This window comes from Bacillus rossius, chromosome 1, assembly GCF_032445375.1.
Source record: "Bacillus rossius redtenbacheri isolate Brsri chromosome 1, Brsri_v3, whole genome shotgun sequence".
NCBI classification, from domain to species: Eukaryota; Metazoa; Arthropoda; class Insecta; order Phasmatodea; family Bacillidae; genus Bacillus; species Bacillus rossius.
The window spans coordinates 116,620,632-116,640,516 of record NC_086330.1 but is presented as its reverse complement, the minus strand read 5'-3'; positions in this window follow the sequence as shown (position 1 = coordinate 116,640,516).

Sequence of the window (19,885 nt, the reverse complement as noted above, 5' to 3'; positions counted from 1 at the left end):
TAATTTGTACGCAAAAAGATTATAAAAAACATCTACGGTACTAGTCGCCATGCTTCGTTTATTTGCGCTCACGCCATAGATAAAGTATGCACGAAAAAAGATGTGAAACCTAGACGGGAGTTGGTAAACCAGGTCATTTCTCATGCTGAATTTTGTAGTACATGATATCTCCACTATGTTGCGAGCGCTGTAACAATGTTAGTAACCCAAAGTGTTGTATACGTTTTAACAATGTTATTCTATGTAAATGAAATTGTTTATTTTCGTTAATAAACAAATGCGGTAAATTGCGGGAACCTAAAATGGATAGTGTTGAAAGGCGAGGAACAACAACTTCTTTTATTAAGAAAGGCTCTCGAACATATCACGATGCAAATTTTAAGCTCATTGTGGTAAAATATGCAGAAGAAAACAACAGTGCTGCATCAAGATGTTTTGGCATATCCGAAGCAAATGTGCGACGGTGGCGGTAAAATGTTTATTTATAGCTTGTTATCAGGGGCGTATCCTGACAAATTTGGTAACGCATGCAATATAGAATACATCCAAACCCCCCCCCTCCCCCCCCCCCCCCCGGAAGAAGGGGGTCCGGGGGCCCTCTCCCGGAAAATTTTGGTTTTCAGGGAGCAAAATGGTGCTGTTTAGGCAGTTTTTTAAAAAAATAATTAAACATAAAACTGGTAACAACATTAAATTTTTTGTGATAAACTTAGAGAGAAGAATTAACAAAGATATCAAATTGTCACTCACCATGTATTTACTTATAATGGAACTCGGCTCTGCGGTTTTTCCTGCAGAACTGCTCCGTGACTTCGTTGAAAAACGAGTTGCGGGCTTTCATCTGCACCAACAGATCTTTTTCTATGGACATGATGGAGAGTGCAGACAAACGACTTTGTCCTTGCGCATTTCTTGTGAATGATTTTATTCGTCTTAGTGCAGAAAACGAACGTTCTACGGATGACGATGTAGCAGGAATAGTTGAAACCATTACACACAGTTTATAGAGTTCTGGAAGTGTCTTTCCCTCAAAATGTTTAGATGTAAACATAGCATTCAATTCAGATTTCAGCCTAACAATATCAAACAATTTTCCTTAGAGTGTCCTTAATTTTTGAAATGCCTCCTCGGGGAAAACATCTGAAAATGTTGAGAATTTTTTTGAATCAAACATTTCAATGAACTTCAAATCATGCAACGATTGAAACCAAATATTCAGCTGCATGATTACTGTGTCCAAAATCTCAAGGTACATCCTCCTAAAATCGTCCTTTACAGTGGCTTCTGAGCAGTTTCCTTTTCTTTTCTTCCTTGCAGGCTCACAGTCAGATACGGTTTCAGTTTTCAACCATATTTTATCAAAACCGCAATTTCTCTTTGTGTTTAGCTTATCCTTCAGAGCTTCAACTTCTTTGCTGCAAAATGTAATGTCCAAGTATTTTGACTGCACAATGTTAAATGTAACATCTGTCAACGAAAATAACTCTCCAAATACACACAACAAGAAGTTGAACTGAAAATCCCTTAACATCATAAGAAATCCACGAGCTTCGTTAATAGCAGTTGTGTCCCAGTCTTCCGGATTTTCTAAAATGTGCTCGTACAGTTCTTCAAGTTCTACTTTATGATCAGCGACAGTCTGAACTAAGCGACTTGAATAACTCCATCTTGTCGGTGCAAGTTTAGGAAATCTCTTCTGCACTATAGTGTCTAATAAATTGGTTCTTTTTGAGGAATGGACAAAAAAACTGACAAAGCCGCTAAGGTTAGCAAAAAACACTCTACATGCACTTATACATGAAACTGCTTGCGATAACACCAAATTCAACTTGTGGGCGTAACAATGTACAAATACAGCATGAGGAATCACTTCTCTAACTTTTGCCTGCACACCATTCAAATGTCCGGCCATGACCGCCGCACCATCATACGTCTGCACGACCAGTTTGTCCTTACATTGAAATACTTCAAGAGTGTCTATTGCAAGTTTTGCTAGTGCCTCTGCTGACCTGTCTCCACTGACATCATGAAAGCCTACGAACCTTTCGTATACTTGCCCCTTGTACACATATCTTAACACTGTTGATAGCTGTGAAAAATTTGTTACATCACATGTTTCGTCAAGAAAAATAGCAACAAACGTTGCTTCTTTAATCTCATTTTTTATTTCCGAAATCATTACATCATTGATACTTTGAATTCAATCATTTTGAATTATTGGTGATAATCCAGTGAACACAGAGCTTGTAGACAAGTGGACTCTCAATTTGTCGTCAAACTCGGCCAACAAATGAACTAGCTCTACATACAGTAGAACCCGTTTATAGTGAACCCGCCTATAATGAATTCCCGTTTATTGTGAATTTCCGTCTCGGTCCTGGCAAAATGATGTGAGGTTATGTATTAATTTATTGGATATAGCGCACAACTTTTGTCAATGTTGATACGTTTTCCCGTGTACCACGAACAAATTTTGCCGACATAATGCACATTTATCTCAAATATTTTCATATAATTACAAGTATTTTCACAAAACGTCTATTCTGGACATTAACGTTTTTCTCCGCAATATGCTACTCAATTGTCCAATGTTCATATTATAAACAAGTCGTAATCGAGTGGCCTCGGTAGGCTACGTGTAGCCAGAAATGGTGCTCAGTTTGGTGAAAATAAAAAATAGTTTTCCCTGCATAGTTAAAGAATGGGCGAACGCGTGTACATTTAATAAGTTATCAAAATTAAACATAAATTACCGCCACACAAATACGTATGTACATTATAGCAACAAATTCAAAATTTTTTGTCTCATTTTTATCGTTCACGTTTCGGACATTTTGATCGAGTAAGGTTCGTAAGACTACCACTAGATAGAACTCTGTGGACTAATTTTTTCCATAGAAAGTAAATTTTCGTTCCAGCTTTAGCAACTGCGATACTAAATGATATGTAGTGATCTTTGATGCGCCAGACTCGTTATTTTTCGTTTATTTACTTTTGACGGTAAAAAGAATTTCGTGTTGTTAAGCTGCAAATGTGCTTCAATAAGAAATACGTACATAAAAAAGGGTGAAAAACGCGTTAAAAAACGTAAGGCATTATCTGTGCGAGATAAACTGGACATTGTTAAAAAGGTAGACTCCAACCCCACTGTCCCGCACGTGTTAATATCAAAGGAACTGGGAATTGCAACATCCACATTAAATACAATATTAAACAAGCTGAACAATCTTCTTTCTCAAGCAGCGAATACGTCACAGAGTATTAAATGCCTGAAAAAAGGAAAATACGCCGATGACGAAGAACCATTAATAGAAAGTTTGTACATGTGTAGTGTATTAAAAATATCTGCATTTGCTCATAAAACTGTTGCTTTGAGTATTTTAATTCGTTCTTTTCTTGGCTTAGGCCTATGTGTAGTTAAGATTATGCTTTTGAGTATGTATTGCCAATATAAAAGTTTTCCCAGATATAAAGTTTCCCCTCTATAGTGAACATATAAACTACTCCCTTCAGATTCATTATAACAGGGTTCTACTGTAATTGCCTCAATTGTTAAAATCACTGTTTTCCCTGTGTCCTCGAAATGACAGTTCCTGTTGCCCTAAAAAGAATGTAGCTGCAGTCAGTCTCTTCGGTATTTCCCGATTCTGTTTTACAGTTTCATTGTGTTTTAAAATGCTTGCACGTTTCTGTGAATCCAGTTGCAAGTCAGCCCTACTTTTGCCGAATTAACCGAGCAATATCCACGCATGTATATGAGAGACTGACTTTTCATGCCTTGAAATTGCAGTGTGCAAATTATTAAGATCTGAATAACCCCGGTCGTTACTGTTCCAGGGTGATTTTTCATTTGCAAGCAACAACCATGGCCAACAGAAGAGTTTTGTTAATGTTTCACTGCCACATAACCACACAATTTTGTTATAAAGCTCAGGATTAAATGTCCGTACAAAATTTTTAGTTTTGTTATCTGTTTTTAGATTGCTAAGCGCTGGCGTCGGGCGCCCGTTTTTAACGATTTCTAACTTTTCATCAAATGAACATGATTGAAAAGGTTTATTAAAAATAGTCTCTATGACGTCATTTTTACAGTTATTCATCTTGCAAAACTACAATTTTACAACAAACTTAATTGTAAACTTATCACTAAATCACTAACCATCACACAATCTACTCCTGTTCATGCTGAATAAAATGTCACCTTCAAGCACCTGCAACCTCCCACGTGACACATAAGCTTAACACAAGCTGCGACAAGCACCCACGCCGCACGCGTTAAGATTGCAGTGAAAAGGAAAAATAGTAAAATTAAGAGTTGAATTACAACTAAATGTGTCTACGAATGTTATATAATTCTAACCCAAACATTTAATTTTAAAAAAAACCAGACTGAACAGACACTAAATGGACTCGTTCGCGGCCACGTTGTGTTACTGATCAGTAGGGCCTGGAATTTTTTGCGAAAATTTGTGCGAATTTCGCATGAAAACGCGAAAAGTAAGTTTATTCGCGAAAACCACAACATTTCTATATTACACTGCGAATATATCCCCGAAAAGTACCATTACAGTAGAATCCCGCCGATTCGAGCCCCCTCTGATGCGTCCATTCCGTTTATATAACCGTTTTTTGAGAAAACATGAAAAATTTGAGCAGAGAAAGTCGAAAATTTGAGTAAAATCGGCTGAAAAACAAGTCTATTACACTTTGTTGGGCTCTATGTGTTCACGTTCATCTTGGCGAGAGCTGTACTGTAAGCAGCCAGGCATACAAAAGACGTCTAAAAATAGATACCACCCCTCTAGACTGTCCACGCGGCAGTGTCTAGACGAGCTCGGCGCCTCCACTATCGCACGAAAAGCCGTCTCAGCTGTCATGTTATCTTACCCGCCCGGCGGCTTGACGTCATACGTGACGCGACGCTTACCTCTCCCATCCCCTGCTAATTCTTCAAGGCTCATCCCTCCCAGAGCCACAAACCATGTAAAAACAATTCCCCCCCCCCCCTCCTTATCCAACTAACATTTCAACACATTCCCTCCCTTATTTCAACCTTCTGCGTGAGAAACTGTCAGCGTGTTTTTTTTTCTCTTTTTTTTTTACGCTGGGAAGGGACGTGGAAAAGATAATTGCTTGAGCTGTCAAAATAAACATCGCTGACGGCAAGGGCAGGAGCGCATCCTGTCGGTCTGTCGCTGTGATTATCTACTCCAAAAACATGTCACAGCATTTCAGGATAGCATTGTTCTTATTTCTTTCGTTTATAGCCGAATGTTTTCTACTTGATCCACACAAGGTTAAAGTATCCTTTAACCCAAGTCTTGTGTTTCAGCATAATTACCTTATTTTTACATAAGCCGTGTTCGTGTATGGTTTTGATGCTCAAAATTGATCTGGGGTATAGTTCACACTAAGTTTCTTCTCATTTGTGCGCTGGGGTTTGTTCAAGTGGCAACCCCGTGTTCCTCCACTCCATTAAATATGAGCATATCAGTATCAGAAACATGGGTTTTATTGTACTGACAATAGCACAGTGATGTGCAAATTTTGCAACTGTAAAGTTTCATGGGATAGAAAAGATTTCATTGACAAACACCTAAAGTCGGCTAAGCATGTGGCATTGGCAGCCAAAAAAAAAGAAAGAAAATTTGTAGTTGCAAACATCTACAGCAACGTCTCTGTTTTGTGTAACTGTTTTGGATTTAATTGGCTGTTATTATGCATATTAGCCTATTCCTAGTATACATGGATTGTTTATTAAATATGTAAACTATTATATTCAATAACTGTACAATTTAGTCAACATTTAAAATACCGGTAAAATTTCCATTGCATAACGAAAATACAGACTTTAAACCACCGCTTTTCTAATTTGAAAGTACCGCTTTTTGCATACTGAAAACACCGAAATTTTCCAGGCCCTACTGATCAGTGAATGCAGAAGAAACTAGTGCATGCATGCGACCCCATCTTCGCGAGAGTTGGTAGTGACGTCACATCTGGAGAGTGGCTGTTGAGAACACCACAGCGCCGTACCGCGACAATCTGAGGAACTATTATAAGTATCATTCACGCTGTAGTCAATAGGTAGCGCTAATGCATTTGTTTGCCACACGTCGCACAAATCGTGAACGGAACGAGATTAGCTATAAAGAAAAGGGAATAACTTAAGCAGAAAACAATTACAGAACTAAACAGCGAGATAGTGATCAATGCCACAATGCCCATAAAATATTAGTTTCATTTAGAGCATGCACTGCATGCATTGCATTCATGGAGAATACGCCCCTGCTTGTTATATACTATTTTCTGGTTTATAAAGGTTAAAAATTTGACCTCATCTTGCATTCAAGATGTCTTGCAATTGGGTAAATACGGTACTTTCTGAGAGTTGTGAAGCAATTGTTTTTGCCGGCTTTGATAGTTGCATTGTGATTTAATTTTTGCCGCTGTCGCCATTGTGTAAACGTTCACATGCAAAGACTATGGTATTTATTATGTGATATTTTTATACGTGTGTAAAAACTGCAGTTCTTTCACACTTTCTATTATTTTTTTCTTTCAGCGTGTTTGATAGTGCTTTTGGTGTGTTGATGTATGCAACTTGAGATATACTGTTAACATTTATCACAATGCCTGGGAACTTTACTTTTAACAATTTGTGGTTACGTAACCCTAAATTCAGTAAATGGCTACAAAAAGCGATGGACAGAAACAAAGCCAAATGTGTTTTATGTAGTAGCATTTTCGATATCAGTAACATGGGTGCATCAGCGTTAACATGTCATATGGGTGGAAAGAAACATGTTGCTCTTGCAAGTGAAAAACCAAAACTTGAAATACAATCATATCTCGGCGGTAAACAACATTCACAAGATTACCTATCTACAAGTTTAGCAGTCATGAAACCAGATATCCAGTATTCTCAACTAGATCAACAGGCAGGCCTGATTAGTTCTTTCATTACAGTAAAATACCGATATCACAAACTTCACATTAACGAAAATTTCACTTTAACGAATGATTTGAAATTCCCCTCCAATGACTGTACACATGCAAGGTTAAAATATTTCAAATTTATGAAATAGATTTTCGTTACAACGAAAGCATTTTACCGGTTTTCTTCGTCAATATCATGCGCATTTACCGAATATTTAGTCTATGCGTCAAAATATTTACTTACTGTTGATCTCTTGGCGTAATTTCAATGATTCAAGCATTCAACGGCTTAATTTTGTTTATTTACATTGAAAACAGCATTGCAAAGTTTGATGCGCATTTGTTTTCTTTTTTTTCTACCCAAGATATGGCCAACTGCTTTTACTTACGGTAAGGTTAATTCTACTACAGGTTAGGAAGAAAACGGGTTTTCTTATGGGCGAGTTTGGCACAGGGAAAAATTCTGCCGCTAGGTGCGCTGGCGTAGCGAAAGGGTAACATTTTACACACTGCCATGAGGGTGAACGTGAGAAAACCGCATTGAAGTCAAATAAAATAGTCTGTATGGTATTTAGTTATGTGCTTTTTGTTTGCAAGAATTATATTGAACAAGTCTTCCGTTAAGAACGTGTAAATTTCACAACTTTGTGCCTTTTGGGTACGTAAATAAAAGCTATACTGCGTTTATGTTTCGCCGCGAGCAATCTGCATATGAAGGTAAGCAAATATTTGAGGTAAGTTATGTCTGGATGAAAAAAGATGTGCTTGTTTGTGTTTTTATCGGTTTGATATCACAGTATCTATACTATTTAGTTTGTGAACGTTGTTGATTCTCGGATTAATGGAAATTAGGCGAATAATAACTAAAGTGAAGTTGAGGTCATGACCTCACTTTACCTTACTTCAGTTTACCTGCAGGTAAGCTTTGTACTTCAATTACAGATTTACTTGTTAATATAGCAAGCATAACATAAACAACCTTTCACTTAGTTATTATTCGACTGATTTCTCGGGATATGCGACAGTCTTTCCAAGCTTAACGTAATTTTGATTCATGCCACTAATACAATTTACATACCATATTCCATTATCAGTTACAGCAAGTCCGAATTTAAAATTTACGGACACAAAACGTTGGTGATTTACTATGATATTTAAGAGAAAAATAATTGTTTTTTCAACTTTTCATCGCTTCACTGTGAAATTTGGTTTTCAAAACTATGAGTGTAGTGAGCTTGTATGGTGCACCCATCTACTTGCAGCATTTGTGCTTGTTTAGAAATTTGAAATAGGGATAAAATGTGGTAGGTAAATGGTTGTTCCTTTTGTGCTTAATCTTCAAGCACTATGTGAAGCAGGATGGAAAATATATTCAATTAAAAAAATTAAATAATTAGATCAATGCCATTGGATGTGTAGTTTAAAGGGGCGGTTCTTAACTAAACGATTTTACTATATATTTTTTTTGGTAATGTAACCAACCTAACCAACTGTCCACACCCACTATTTAAGTATTTTAAACGCAGCTTACTAAATATAACCTAACCAACCATTTTCACAGTATCAAAATTCTTGACATATTTTTTAAAAATTATGTTATTGTAGTATACTGTTTTAACATGTAGAAACGTTAGGTTAGCTACATTAAAATTACTGTGAAATGGAGTGAATGATTGGTTAGGTTAGTTTTATGTGTATGTTGCAGAACTATTAGTTATTAAAATGGAAACGGGACAAACAAAATAATTCAAATTTTCAACCACATGGTTGCCTTCATAAGAGTGGAGAATACACCATGTAGATATGTGTAAAGGTTTTAAGTTGGATTTTTTATATTTAATTTACTTATTTATTATGCTGTAAGTGATGGCCTCAATTTAATTATTTGTTTATTAAATTGAAATCTCATTGCAAAGTACCACACTTAATTGAAACATATAATTCTATATCCATGTAATATGTTTTAAAATTGTGAACTTTTATAATGAAGTACCAAAGCTGTATTTTTTATGTTTCAATGGAATTTCACTGAAGTCAAAACACATGTTTTAGAGAAGTAATATAAGCAATTGTAACTATCACGTTTTAAAATTACTAGCTGATTGTTTTTAAATATATCAAATTGTGCTGGAAAAATCAGTGAAATAATATGTGTATTTGTATTACTAAGCCTGCACTAGAATTAATTTGTCCCTTGGCATGTAGTGTCTCTTGCTCCTGCCCTCTCTGTCGTCACCAGGTGCTCAGAGGCAGGGAATGCCACAATTGATATGTCCATAAATTTGTCCCTATTTTTCATTTTCAACACTGATTACTTTCCTGCATTTCATAATATTTTTTTCTGAGGTCTCAAAAATAGTTATTGAAAATTTTATAAGGCAAAAAAATTAAATTCCAATTGCAATATTGAACTTTTCCTATAGACATCACATAAGGATTAGTTAATTAGCTATTATTTGCTTTAAAAAATCAGCAATGAATGTTTTTTTTAAATAATACATACCTCCAATATGTTTTGGTTGACCTTTGATGTGAGAAGGTAACGAAAGCCAATAGAATTAAGTGTATGTGACAACTCAATGATTGATGTTATCATTACTCTTATTCCACAGGCTGTTGATGGTGAAAGAAACAATTCTGGCTGATATTTGGTGGATTATTCCCACGTGTCAATATACTCCAAGAAACCAAGAAGTGTCTACATAAGAAATAAAGAATCATTAAGTATTTTTAATGTTTCAATACAGGAAAATCTTTATTTTTGTTAAGTGCAGTTTATGAATAGAAGCTGTCTATAAAATTATTTTTGTGTACTTATTTAATAAAACAAGTATATATATTTAATTTACAAAATAATTTTTAATGTGTTGTGTGCACAGGATGTGAATAAATTGGCCGAGCCCATATTTCCCATTTCATTCCCAAAAATGCTCTTGGAAGCAAAAGAAAATTGTGTTCATAAATTCATTAGTGCCTCTGGTAGTTAGTCGGTAAAGAAAACAATGACAAGTACCATTATCGCTTAAATTTTGATGTGTGGAAATTTTATTATGAATAACTGCATTATGGAAATTACATAATTTGTACAGCAATTTTTAGTTACCTGCTTCATGAGAGTAACACTCATTTTCTGGAAATTTTTTGGCTGCACATGTTTATATGTTAAATTTGGGGCCATTCTTGGGCCTGCCGCTTTACTGTCATACTTCAATAGAAGTTCCAAGTGGTTCATGCATGCTGCTTCCATCCCGATCTTAAATGAAACAAATTCCGTAACAGATTTTAACAATCAAATAATCATATTGAAATGTCAGCAATTTTTTTTTTACATTTGAAAACTAACCTTAAATACACGTAATTTAAGCCATCTGTTTCTTATGCACTTAAACAAGTGTGGACCATCAGAAATGAAATATAACTTTCTGTCGCCTGTGTCACTACATGGGTGGGTAACTGAATTACAAACGTTCTTCTCATATTTTATGCCAATACCAAACTTTTTCCACATTGAACGGTTTGTTGTTGCTCCATCACACACTACGCAGTCTACAAACAGACCAGCTGCATCTAGTTTCGCAATAGCATCCAGAACCAAATTTGTAAGGACATTGCCAGGGGCTGCATTTTTGGTGAGATACAGACCAACAACCTGGCCCCAGTTACAAATAAATGGCCGAAAGAATAGGACCAAACCATGGTCAGCATTATGAGAGAACTGTGTGTCTGTTGTATTAGAACCTACATCCACTAACCCTGTGATTGTACCAGACACTGAATTTAAATCCAAATGTTGTGTTAAACTTATTTCGTCAAACGGCAGTACACCATGATGTTCAATAGTGTCTTTTCTTATAAGCAAGGATTACAGTTTACATTTAATGCACTGCAGAATATAATCTGAAATGCCACATTCTGCCTTTATACCTCGGATGTGTGTGTTGATAGTGCGTACTGTGGGAACAAAAAGAATTTTTTGTTCTTGAATATGCTTGTACAAAGAAGGGCTCTTACATCGCATAAGAATACATTCCAGTATCCATTTCTTACTAAAAGAATTTTTCTGCAACGTACAGGAATGAAAGCACTGTTTTACAGCTTCTTGCTGTTTTTCTGGCAAATTGTTTATGGCCTCATGTAAAGCAGTAGTAGAAAGCTGTTTGTTTTTTCCTTGTAAGTGTTTTATCATTGTAATGGCAGATCTTTCTTTTAGTACCGAACGCTTCACATTTCTAGTTAGAAAGCATCTTCGTGGAACTTTAGATTTACTTATTAGTCGTGTTTTGAAGCATTTGCAGTGTAGGAAAACTTCATTTGAAACAAAGCAACATTTTGGACTAAACAAAATTCCATTGCATATTGTTGCATTACTTAATATTTTTAATGACACTTGAGGTGAGTTCATGCTGGTTATTTCTTTGATATGTACCCCTTTGCAAAACTCTATTATTTCCAACTTTCTGAGAAGTAACAAAATGCTGTCTGTAGTATGGACATAGTTAAAATTTAACCTCCTCATATTTATTTTACAATTGCAAATGTACAAACTTGGCTGAGCACTGTCACGTTCCCAAACAACTTTAATTAACAAATCTGCATTGTTCTGCTCAGATTTTCGGTAGTAGAAATATGTCAGTGAAGCATCGTTTTCTGTTTTTCTGCCCCAACCATTATCAAGAGACCTTGATATTAGCCAATGCCACACATTTTCGTTTTTTGTGGTGCTTGGGGAGCTGGCACTTTGTGGCTCTAAGCGAGCTATATTGACAGAATTTTTGTTATCAATGTTCTGTAAACAAGAATTTTCAAACATGATTATTATTTTGCTATATATTTCTAACAATAAATATTCTGAAAAATTTTTATAACTATTTGTTTTACTTCAAAGTTATATGTATGTAAAACTAAGTATGTATGTGTATTTAAAACTGTGTACATGTAAAACTGTATGTATATGTAAACTGTAAATATGTAAATATGTAAATGACATGCTCCATAGCCTTATGGTTTCTACCAAAAAGAAGGCTCAATGGAATACAAATAAATAAATAAATAAAAAATAATATAATAGTACACTGTGTACCTAGTTTCATACATTGTTTTATGCTTCTGATATAACTTAAATTATTGCTAAAAACTAATGTATTCCAATTAGTAACAAATCAGAGGTGGTAATTGAGTACGTAGTTAATAAAAACACAAGATGATTTTTTTTAATCACACTTACCTACAGTTTTTAATATGATCCCTTCTTTTACGAACTACTGGATCTATTACAGATTCCAATGAAGATTGTTTTGACTTCATTTACATTTGCGTATTCTTTAAAGATGTGTGTATGTATGTGTAAACCATTGTGTGATAAAATAGGATTTTCTAAGCCCAGTGTAAATTAATTTTTCAGATTGAAATTAAAATTCCCTTAAAGTTTTACTTAACAGTGATTAAATTAACTCAAATAGGTTTTGTTTTATAGAAAAGCAAATACTTTGAAAATTATTATTATTCCTATTGTAATGCACTCAAAATCTTTAAAGAATTTCATCATTTTTTTTTTGCTTCTGAATTGTGCTGGTGCCCAAGTTTTAATAAACATTGCAAATTATACTGCAATAAGGTAATTTTAAACAGACAATTATAGTCAAGTCTTTAAGTGAACAACTGAATTTCATGTTACGATTCTCAATTCTATACCTTTAATAATAAAACTTAAATGTATTTCAATTTTATGTTTTACTTAAAAGATATGAAAGAGCACTTTGCTGCCATAATTGTTTTACAGCAGATCCAATGTTCCTGAAGAGCCAAAAAATTGTGGAGAAATAAAAAAAAGGTAAGTTAATTTCCCCTGCCATGAAGAGAAAAAAATATTTTGTAGGACTTAATGCAATAAAACTATCATAACACACACACACAAAATTCACAGCTATGCTATAGCATAAAATCAAGTAATTAGGTATCTTGAAAACCACTGAGTACTGTGTGGTAAAAAAAAATTTCATTAAAAGTAAAAATGCCATCAACTGTAAATGGTTTTAAATGAGATTTTGGTTACTTTGAAATTTTAAATTTAAATGGTCATAACTGCAGCAAGTATTGTGTTTGATTCAAAAATGAACTTGCACTCATCTCTAGTTTTCTTCTGTATGTCTTGCGCTGTGTCAAGTATGGAGGCAAGTTTGGAAAAATAGTTGGCACTGCAGATTATGTTAAAGTTATTTTACCTCTTGGTATCTTGATGGTATCACCTTTAACTTCGTGAACATAATTTCTTAATATCATTTGTTCCTGAAATGTGTATACATAGTTGCTAATTACTTGACATTGCAGCTGTAATAACAGCTGTGTTCAACATGTATGCCACATGCCACTTCATGTCCTGTAACACTTTGTGCTCTTTAAAAACTGCATCTTTGAATTTGAGCACATTATTGTTCGAGCTAAGTGGTGTTTAATGGATTTTCTCGTTTTCAACACAATCCACAATAATAAGCCCTCATTTGTGTTAAAATATAAGTAAAACTAAAAATGTTGAGTAACATTACAGTCACCCTAACAAAAATTAAACAGTTATCTCATTTTGTATTGTAAGTTTGGAACTATTCAAATCACTTCATATATATATATATATATATGTGTGTGTGTGTGTTTTTTCTGTAAATCAACTGTGCTTTTTGTTCATTAGACTGAATTGTTATTAATGCCAACAAAGTTTCAAAGTGCTGTTAACTTTCTCTAGTAAGTGCAATTGCATTTAAATTTAAATTAACACATGCAGTTCTGGTGAAAACTTTTTCAATTGGAATATTTTGATCTAATTGGTTATCTAAAAAAATGTGTTAAATATAGTCAACAGATTGGAATCCTTGAGCAAAATGATAACCTGAATGAAAATTGAAACGAAAGAAATATTACTTATGGTAAGTAAGTAGTATTATAGCAAACTAGAAGGCTATTTGAAAATTTTTTAATTAATTAATAGGTGAATAAATGTTGATATTTAAAGTACCTATTACAATTATCAACAGCCCAAAACGTACTGAAAATATGAATGCCAATTTTTTTTTTTTTTTTTTTTTTTTAAATTTTGGGGTTATTGGCATACAAAAGATATAACCTGAAGTTTTTTTAAATAATGATACAGAAACGAACACGAACCTTAACATAAACAAAAATATCAAATGCATGTTGTAATACCATTTTTATATCTGGTTTGATACCAACGAACTCATCCTACTCTACTACAGAGCCTAACGTGACTATCAAGCTGGAAGTCGGGATGGAATTGGTTAGGATATACTATTTATTTTCACGAACCTCGAAATTAATTTCACAAACATAATCAGCTTTCAAGTCCTTATCACTCACTGGGATCTTTCTGTTCCATAATTCTCTTATTTTTTCGTCTGCAGGAGCCTTAAATACTTTTTAATGCTTGCGTCGTACTTTCTACAACATCCAGTTTTGCAACCGGGCACAAAACAACACTTAGGCATATTGAAAAACTAAATTAAAAACTACTTAGAGATGAAAGTTAAGCTATCCTAATTTTAAATTCAAAACGAACTGACAAGTTTTACACATATTGTTATTTCACTTTGAAAAATGCAAACGGCCCATTTAAATACATTGAAATAGATGAAAGTGACCACCTCATGGAACACTACTGCTACCTGGCGGAGAAACCAAATAGTGTGCCAAACTTATAACATTGATCTTCCCAACCTGTAGTAGAATTAACCTTACTTACGGCCATAGACTTAAAAATGCACTACTAGTAGTAGGAACTGTATGTTTAGATGTGCGCACTTCACTTATTTTATTTGTGGCGAGATATAAGCCAACGGCTTTTCTGTAGCGGCAACATTTATGAAAAACTTAAACTAAGTTAACTCACTGGAAAACTAGATGCCGCTAAAACTGGCAATATCAGCGACTCAATGGTTTCCATCTTCTTCAGATATCATTTAGTCTTAGGTCTGTTCGGTTTCCGTTTCCATTATTGATTGTTTACATTTTGTTGCCATCAGTGATTTTCAGTGACGTGCTGTATTTATTTATGCATTTATTATTTTTCTAACCAAGTTTCAGTTTAATTTTTATCATCATGGACGATAAAAAAAACGGAAACAGTATTCTTTAAAAGAAAAAAATGGAAATCTTGAAGGAAGTAAACAAAGGCACAAAAAAATCACACGTGTCCAAGCAGTTTGGTTTGGCACCCTCTACACACACTACAATACTGAAAGAACGGGGGAAGATTGTGAAGATGTATGAAGAATCATCGCTCAGTTCCAACCGCAAAAGAATATTCTTTTACAGAGATTGAAATATTTAATGTTTTTCTCAAAATAAATCACTAACCCTGTAGCATAATGCAGCTCAAATAATTGATGATTATAGGGTAGGTGCATACATAGTTCCATTTTGTTTTGCCATTGCATTCTGTAGTATGGGAATACATAGTATATGTACGTTGGGATATTTCAGATTAAAGAAATTTCAGTATAAAGAACAAAATCTCTTGCTTTATAAGACTTTGTTATAACGAGATTTTACTGTACTGGCCAGGACACTTTAAAAGCAGAAATTCTGTGAGCCCTTAAAGTATGCAGTAACCATTTTTCATACAAGTCCTGTGAGGATATTGGGCCCTTGTTCAGATAAATGTTTCCTGATAGCAGTGTTGCCAAAGGCTTTTCATTGGGAGAAACAAAGTGTGCCTATATGTGTTGTTTTGGGATAGCACCATATTTTAGGTCCTTGCACATGGAAAAAATTCGAAAGGAAGATTCGAATGTTTTGCTTTTTGATGAGTGTGTTAACAGAAAACTTCATCAGAAGCAATTGGATTACCATATTAGATATTGGGATACTGACAGTCATTTCATGCTATATGCATTCTAGTTTCTTGGGGCATGCAACTGCATAAGACATGTTTAGTATGTATGAACAACTCAGTTCTGAAATTTTTCTTCCCACCATGCCTTTACAGGGTGGCCACCAGCTTGAATTTCGGGAAAAGCGTGAAATATGCATGAAAAACTATTGTCTTGAAAAAACCTGGAATTATGCTTGAATTATTTGTTGTCGCCGGGAATTTTTTATATCACACAGTATGTTAGGTATTCAGATCATGTTTTATCTAGAGTTTTTGGTGATATTTTAGAACTACGATGTCACTTGAAACAAAAGCCAGCAGTAATTTTAACCGGCTGATAACTTCATTACTGATATAATTTACCGTTGTTTTGGACAACAGTTTATTTATAACGACCACAGCCTTGTTCTGTGACGTAGGCCACTGAATACCAAACAGCAAACAGTTGAACACCTTGCGCATCTAAATTGTCAATATTGCAATATTTTTGTAAGGTGAATTTTCAGTTTTAAACGTGGAATAAATATGATTTTAAAAAGACTTAGGACATTCGACCTAAAGAGACGTTCGCTGCTTATGAGATGTTAATTTACCATATATCTTATAAATAAATATTTTTTATATAAAATGATTCTCCGTATCGGTTTAAACAAAATTTTACCAAATGGTAAAAAAGGCGCCAGCGTGTTCATACCGGGACTAGTACACAAAGCAGTTTTTTTTTTTTCCTTCAAGATGCGATTCAGTTGGGAAGATTTTAACTTTCACTTGTGTGTTAATAGTGTGTGTCGATTTTATTTCACGTTTTAGCTGTTGATAAAAACCGCTAATTGTGAATATTTTTGATTTTTGTGACTGGGAAGCAAGCGTTTAAAGTTTTGAGCACCGTAAACTGCCAATTTTCCATAAGTTAAAGTTGTTTTCTTAACTTAACTATTTATAAATAATGTGAGATACCCATGAGCAATGATATAAATTTTATACGTAAACATGGGTAAGAATGTTAACTTTTTATTTAACCTAAAACCATAGAGTGCATTATTAAAAAATAGGTTCATCTTTTTAATCTTCAGTTCTTTTAAAAAAAATATTTTATAATACATATTTAAATAATTAGGCTATGTATGTAAATCTGTTTAGGTTAGTAATATAAGATAAATGATTGTAAACTACGACCGCACAATTTTTAAAATTTCTTTAGTTCAGAACATATGATTGAATTTTTTTTATGTTAGGATAGTGTTGACAGTATAAATATTCACAGGGTTTGTATAGTTAGTACATAATATTGGTAATGTAAACAGCACTTTACCTAGTTAAAATGGTAACTAAACACAACTGCTCAAACCTAGGATATGCTGTTGCCCATGTTGTTATTTTACTTAGATTCTTAGATTAGGCAGGGCATGGTCCTTTATGAAGATTTTCATTGTCTAGTTCTGTTTTTTCAAGCGGCAGTAAGTTACAATTTTTTTCCAGGTTTAAAAAATGTCACATTCCAAGGACAGACATGGGAAGACATCATTCTAAAAAAGGTGGTTGTTGGACCCTCAGTTTAAAGAGTGGGTTCAAGAAGTTCCTAGTGATAGTGTGCAGCAAGGTGCAGTTTGTGTCCGATATCTCTTATTTCAGTCAGTAGCATGGGTCGACAAGCACTTACCTGACATGTCTGGCATGAAACATCAAGACAGGGCAAAAGCTTTAACTGCATCACCAGCTATTAGTTCTTTCTTCACTTTCTCACCCTCTACCAGTTCACTTTCAATTGATTCTTCCACACCTACCAGTTAAACACAAAACCATGTACTGTAGGGACCACGAAAGTAGTGAGCAGCATCCCTTAGTTCTGACAACAAACATTGCTCGGCATGGATTTCCAGAACGAAGCGGCGGCAGGGCGGCGCGCACAGAACTAGGCACGGCCCGGCTATATATTGGGCGTTATAAAAACATGTAGCGCAGTAATGAAAGCGCAACATTTAATTGTGTATCTGTAAAAACGTAATGCCATTTTGTTACACTGAACACATATAAATAGACACACAATTCTAACATGATGTGACTGTAAAAAAAAATTTGACTAAAGTTTCGAAACTCACCACAGTGAAGGCAGTGTTGGTAGATCCACAGCTCATGTAAGCCAAGAGTGGCAAAATTGAACCTCTTAGTTATGTGAAACGAGGCGATATGGAAAGATTAAAATATTACCAGAGCTCTATAAGTCAAAGAATAAATACCAGTTCTTAAAAAGGCTGAGCCAAACACGATGTAGCACTGTCAGTATCACTATTTTCATCACTGTTGTCCATTACACTTGTTGAAAGGAATTTGTCATCGTCATCCTCACTGTCGTCATGTAAATTTATTAAGAACAGGTACATTGCCATGTTTATGATGCAGTCCCTCTTCCAGTATTCGTCTTCTAATTTTTGAACATGATTGCAGTAGCCTACCCAGTCATCCTTTGTTACAGAGTTAACAGCATCCAGTGTGTGCGTCTGAAGTGCTTGCGCACAGAACTCTCCCACGGTATTACATTTCCGAATGCACCTCTTTATCTTTGCCCACGCTAATTCAATAGCGTTGAACTCACATGTATGGTGGGAGTCAAATTAAATGATGTCCTGCATTTTTTAAAAGTTGATCAACCCGAAATATTTTCTCCTTTGGTTTGTGTTTTTCTACTAGTACCATCAACATACATTTCAGCATTTTTTCATCACACACTACACTGCTGCGTTTTAGCCATGTAATCATTTCGTTTTTTGTACTTTATTTCGAAGGAGGTTTATCCTCTTGTTTGGAGTGATATGGCGCATTGTCCATTACTACAGCAGAAGATGGCGGCAAGTTTGGTAGAACAAGTTCGGACAGCTATTTTTCAAAATTAGCAGCATTCATTTCCCCGTGATAATCTCCGACTGTCGTACCTGACTTGTATATCAATAATCCCCCTGGGAGAAATCCATATTTTGAACCAATATGAACCAATATTAGCCTCTTGGTTGCATTTAGTTTAGATACTCCCGTTACGTCATTTTTGCGTTGCCAACATTTCTGGAATGTGAGATTAGTATCCATCCACGACACATCAAGGTAAAACACTTTCTTACCTTCAGACCTACACTGTCTAATTTGAGTGAGGTACTTGGAGCGCCATGTCACTGTCAGCTCGTTCAATTAACAAAGGCCGCCTGTCTTCGCACCGTTTCCAGACGAAGCCCATACTTCGCAATAATCTCTTGAGCGACGAAGGGCTCCACTGCCAACCTATCTTTTCCTTTAATACGGGAATCAATTTGCGTACTGTGGGGACAACTTTTTTAACCGCATAGAATTCCTGGATTGTCTCTCTTATGACACGTTTATCGAAGCTGTCAATCTCAATCTTGCTTTTTTTTTTGTGGCCTGCACATAAAAACATGCTGTAGCAATCTTAATAATAAAATGATATGCACATGCATTGCAATGTTTAAAATGCATGGCTTACCTCTTTTTCCCTGGTGTTGTATTAGGCATGTTGATATTGGGAAAAAATATCGATATTTTTAGTAATATCGAAGTAATATTTTGATATATCGCAAAAATATATAGATATTTCGATATATAGAGTATTTATAAAATAATTTAATATTTCTTTTTAAGCTTACAACCGCAAAAAGAAATTAGACGACATTGATTTATTGCATTTTGCTATATAAGGTTGAAGAATATAACTTTGTATACATTTTTAAATGTAATAGTGATGGAAATCTTTTGTCTTGTGCAATCACAGACATATAGTGAAAAAATTGTTTCTAATTGTGTTCACAGATGTGATAACAATGCTACATGACGAAAGTATCAATAACTTTAAACTAACCAAAATAAATTCAATCTCGTATTAGAGATAAAAAAATTAACGAACCCAATATTTTTTGGTACAAATTATCGATATAAATGTGGATTTAGATGGAATGTTGAACTTAAAAATTTATTCATATGAAAATCAGTTAACCAAGAATTTTTGTGTGTCTAAATTTTTGACGTGACGTCTAATAAATCGATGAACGCCGGCTGCACGCACGA